The sequence below is a fragment of the Salvelinus sp. IW2-2015 genome, unplaced genomic scaffold (genome assembly GCF_002910315.2).
Source record: "Salvelinus sp. IW2-2015 unplaced genomic scaffold, ASM291031v2 Un_scaffold4461, whole genome shotgun sequence".
In the NCBI taxonomy this organism is placed as follows: domain Eukaryota; kingdom Metazoa; phylum Chordata; class Actinopteri; order Salmoniformes; family Salmonidae; genus Salvelinus; species Salvelinus sp. IW2-2015.
Window position 1 is genome coordinate 1 of NW_019945731.1, and position 5,250 is coordinate 5,250.

Genomic DNA, 5,250 nt, shown 5'->3' on the forward strand with positions numbered 1-5,250 from the left:
TATCTGAGGCAGCTAACCGATTGCTGCAGCTGCACGTAGTCCATCTGTAAATAACCCACCCAACTACCTACCTCATCCCTTAATTGTTTTTAATACTTTGCTGCTCTTTTGCACACCAGTATCACTATTACACACCATTCATCTGCTCATCATCAGTCTGCTCATCTATCATTCAGTGTTAATCTGCTAAATTGTAATACTCGCTACTATGGCCTATTTATTGCCTTACCTCCTCATGCCATTTGCACCACACTGTATATAAGACGTTCTTTTTTATTTTGTGTTATGACAGTACTCTTGTTTATTTCCATGTGTAAACTCTGTGTTGTGTTTGTGTTCGCACTGCTTTGCTTTATCTTGGCCAGGTCGCAGTTGTAAATGAGAACTTGTTCTCAACTAGCCTACCTGGTTAAATAAAGGTGAAATAATATATATATTTTTTTAAACAGGCGTCCAGCAGTCACACAGGCGTCCAGCAGTCACTACAGGCGTCCAGCAGTCCTACAGGCGTCAGCATCACTACAGGCGTCCAGCAGTCACTACAGGCGTCCACAGTCATCAGTCAGTCATACAGCTCAGCAGTTACACCAGCGTCCCAGCGTCCGCAGCTACAGGCGTCCAGCAGTCACTACAGGCGTCCAGCAGATACAGCGTCCACAGCTACAGGCTTCCACAGTCCGACAGGCGTCAGCAGTCACTACAGGCGTCCAGCAGTCACTACAGGCGTCAGCAGTCACTACAGGCATCCAGCAGTCACTACAGGTCCAGCAGTCACTACAGGCCCAGCAGTCACACAGCGTCCAGCATCACTACAGCGTCAGCAGTCACAGATGTCAGTGACCCAAGGGTTCTGTATCATGTAATATTAGTTCTGTGGCCATTCTGTTAGGGGCAAGGCAGTATGTCTTGTGGCCATTCTGTTAGGGGCAAGGCAGTATGTCTTGGTCATTCTGTTAAGGGTAAGGCAGTATGTCTGTGAATGGAAACGAAGAGAGTCAGACAGGCAGACAGAGGGCGAGAGAGAGAAAATTGCATACTCCTTGAACCTCTCTCCTCAAAACCCATTGGATGAGAAAGCCAGCGTCCCTCCCCTCTAACCTTCTCCTTCAATGGGTTCTTAGAAGGAGACAGAGAGGAAGCGAAAAGTACACTACATGACAAAATCACGGGCATTAATATAGAGTTGGTCCCCCTTTGCTGCTATAACAGCCTCCACTCTTCTGGGAAGGATTTCCACTAGATGTTGGAACATTGCTGAGGGGATTTGCTTCCATTTAACCACAAGAGCATTAGTGAGGTTGGGCTGATTAAGGCCTGGCTCGCAGTCGGCGCTCCAGTTCATCCCAAATGTGTTAGATGAGGTTGAGGTCGGGCTCAAGTTCTTCCACACCGATCTCGACAAACCATTTCTGTATGGACCTCGCTTTGTGCATGGGGGCATTGTCATGCTGAAACAGGAAGGGCCTTCCCCAAACTGTAGCCACAAATTGGAAGCACAGAATCATCTAGAATGTCATTGTATGCTGTAGCGTTAATATTTCCCTTACTGGAACTAAGGGCCTAGCCCGAACATGAACAACAGCCCCAGACCATTATTCCTTCTCCACAAACTTTACAGTTGGCACAATGCATTGGGGCAGGTGGCGTTCTCCTGGAATCCACCAAACCCAGATTTGTCCATCGGACTACCAGATGGTGAAGAGTGATTCATCAACCCAGAGAACATGTTTCCACTGCCTCAGAGTTCAATGCAGCGAAGTTTACCGCTCCAGCTGACACTTGGCATTGCGCATGGTGATCTTAGGCTTGTGTGCGGCTGCTCGGCCATGAAACCCATTTCTGAAGCTCCCGACAAACAGTTATTGTGATGTTGCTTCTAGAGGCAGTTTGAAACACGATAGTGAGTGTTGCAACCGAGGACAGACTGTTTTACGCGCTACACACTGCAACACTTGGTGGTCCTGTTCTGTGAGCTTGTGTGGTCTACCACTTCGTTGGCTGACCCGTTGTTACTCTTAGATGTTTCCACTTCACAATAACAGCACTTAAGGTTGACTGGGGAAGCTCTAGCTGGGCAGAAATGTGACAGACTTGTTGGAGAGGTGGCATCCTATACGGTGCCATGTTGAAAGCCACTGAGCTCTTCAGTAAGGCCATTATACTGCCCATGTTTGTCTATGGAGATTGCAAGGCTGGATGCTCGACCTAATACCCCATCAAGCAACAGATGTGGCTGAAATAGGCAAATCCAGTATTTGAAGGGGTTTCCACATACTTTTGTATGCAATTGTGATATTGAGATGTAATTGAGGCTGTCTCTTGAAAAGCCTCCAGTTTGAAGCCTAACCCTAATTGTTGATGTTCACATGTGAATTGGTTAAAATCAGTAATGGGTTGCCATGGAGGCACATGTTTGATATAGCATGAAACAAAAAGTCCATTGGGATCAACTATGAATAACCAACATCGCCTCGCTCTCAGCCTCTGTTACAATACCCCAGCAGCATCTCATTTSACAAACGGCTCTTGGTGGGGGGAAAAACAACAAATGGCGAAATACGCACATAATTCTGCTCTATTAAATTAAACATGTCGCATAAACTAATTCATCCTGCATGCGTCACTGTAGTATGCCCATTGATCTGCAAGGAGACAAACACCTGTTGCTGTTCACATGTAAAATCTGCAAAGGTGAATATAATTAAATTCCCTACACAGGATGCAACAGCTGATTCAGTGACGAATAGCCTATTGCCAGTAAACGACTTACCTACAAGTCCAAGACCACCCAGCCTGTTCGTCCTGGACACCGGTTGGGTTGATAAAGATGTTCGGTTGTGCCGCAGCAGAATCTACGCCAAAATATGAGTCTTGCACAGTGTACGCTTCCGCTTCCTTAATCAACACGCGTGTTTTGAGTGGGCGTCACGCACCGCGAGGAACAGAAGGGTCCATTTGATTTCCGCTTTCCCCACGCGCCGGAGTTCGGCTATGGTTGACTGAGTTTGGCGCGCAGCTGCTCCCCTGACAAGCAAATGCATCAATTATGGTCATGATTTCCCCGCCCCTCGAAGTAATTGGACTGCCATTAGAGGCGAGAGCATACCGCGTTAATATTCAATTATACAACCTTCAGGTGCGCAATTTGTTTTACACATTTAGTGGTGCATTGATTTGTTGGAATGACAACACAAGTAAAAACAAGACATCTTTATTAAATACACATAAAATTCAAAGTGTCCATAAGACCATTCAGGCGCCCGGTTGCCTGGCATGTTTTCTGCCCTGTCTCAGCCGCGCCATGGCAGTGTGGACCTCTAGTTGGGTGATGACTTTCCTCCTGTTGAGCCGTGACAGGCGGGCGGCCTCGGAGCCGACCAGACGGACCAGCACCCTCCGTGGGCAGGTAGACTGGTTCACCAACAAACAGTCCATGGTGGGGATGCCKTCACCCTGTAATTAAAAACTTTAAAAAAGCATTCTTGTAGGTTTCTGCTCCAAACATAACGCACCCGAATCTAATTAGCTGGTTGATACATTTKATCAGGTTAGTTACGGAGGTTGGATCGAATATCTACAGCAGGGTAGCGCTCCAGGAATAGGGTTGGCAAGCCCTGTGACATCAATTTACACCAAATAACTTTAAGTAATGCCAAATGTGGCCCATTATTGCCAACCTCTCTCCGGATCTTGTAGATGAAGGTCGAGTAGGCCTTGTTTTTTCTCTTCTGCGCTCTGAAGGGTTTCTTCGTTGTTCTGCTAATAAAGACCTTCATTGTGTTTTTCCTTTGGATAGATTTATAATTTTTTTTATTTACAATGACCTTTTTATAGGCCTATGACACCCACTTTGGTGTTATGAAGATTGAATTCAGCCTTGGGCAATTTATCTATGGTGTGCACCTGTGCTGTTCACGCCTGGCTGGGTCACTTTTAGTTCCAGCATTTTGAAACGTTTTGACACGTTAACCCATCTGACCAATCGGAGAACCTATTTATCTTTATAAATAAAAATGATACTTCCTGGTCTGAAAATAATGAAAACCTTATACAGAAAGTCTGGGGGTTGCTGTTATGTTGAACCCACACACACACACTATTCCCTTATTCTGCAAAGAAATCATTTCCTAAAATAGACAACCCTAAATGCCTTGAGTACACCTTCTGCTCCATGATATGGGTGACAGGGTATAGCAGCTGGGCCCCTTCAGGGGAACTAGCCAGTAGGACCATGCTCTGGTACATTACACATTGCATTACTGTATCCTCATTGCATTTTCCCAACTGGCCCTCAACAGATGAGGGAGGGACTTTGTGAGGAGATAAAGGGTATTACTGGCCATTAGTGTCCTGTGGATTATCATAATCCAGCCCTAGTGCTGTCAGAGTGGCTTCAGTATAGTGCTTCAGTATAGTGCCTCAGTGTGGTCCTGTCACTGTGTAGGCATGAAGATGGAATCCCATGGACAGTGTATTCTGTTGGCCCTCCTGCTTGTCTCTAACGGTATGTTCGTCTCTTCTTTGCCTTTGTCTTCCCTCATTATGTCTGTGTCTCTCTGGATGGTGAGTTTGATCAAAGCATGACCTCAGACTATAGGCTTCTAGAGTGTGGTGGGTTGAAATGGTTGTACAGCTTTAATATGCACTGTCAAATATTTTCACATATTGGTTGATTGGTGTTGGATTGAATACTGAAAGAAACAYATATTGGTTGATTGGGCTCCCGAGTGGCGCAGCAGTCTAAGACACTGCATCTAGAGGCGTCACTACAGACTCTGGTTTGATTCCAGGCTGCATCACAACCAGCTGTGATTGGGAGTCCCATAGGGCGGCGCACAATTGGCCCAGCGTCCTCCAGGTTAGGGTTTGGCCGGGGTAGGCCGTCATTGTAAATAAGAATTTGTTCTTAACTGACTTGTCTAGTTAAATAAATAAATCCATTAGATAACATCTATTAGATAAACATCCATTAGATAAACATCCATTAGATAACATCCCATTAGATACATCCATTAGATAAACATCTCTTAGATAAACATCCATTAGATAAACACCAATAGATAAACATCCATTAGATAAACATCTATTAGATAAACATCCATTTAGATAAACATACCATTAGATACATCTATTAAGATAACATCTATTAGATAAACATCCATTAGAATAAAACATCGCATGTAGATAAACATCTATTAGATAAACATCTATTAGATAAACATCCATTTAGATAAACATCGCATTAGCATA

The 5,250-nt window shown here is 44.9% G+C and overlaps 1 long non-coding RNA gene across 1 annotated transcript; it reads right to left on the reverse strand.

The window, feature by feature from the left end:
* Positions 1 to 3,195: 3,195 nt before the first annotated feature.
* Positions 3,196 to 3,875, reverse strand: LOC112077330 (uncharacterized). The gene is made up of 2 exons (XR_011478109.1): positions 3,678 to 3,875; positions 3,196 to 3,453 (listed from the first exon to the last, which is right to left on the reverse strand). It is a non-coding gene; the product is annotated as an uncharacterized lncRNA (long non-coding RNA).
* Positions 3,876 to 5,250: the final 1,375 nt, after the last annotated feature.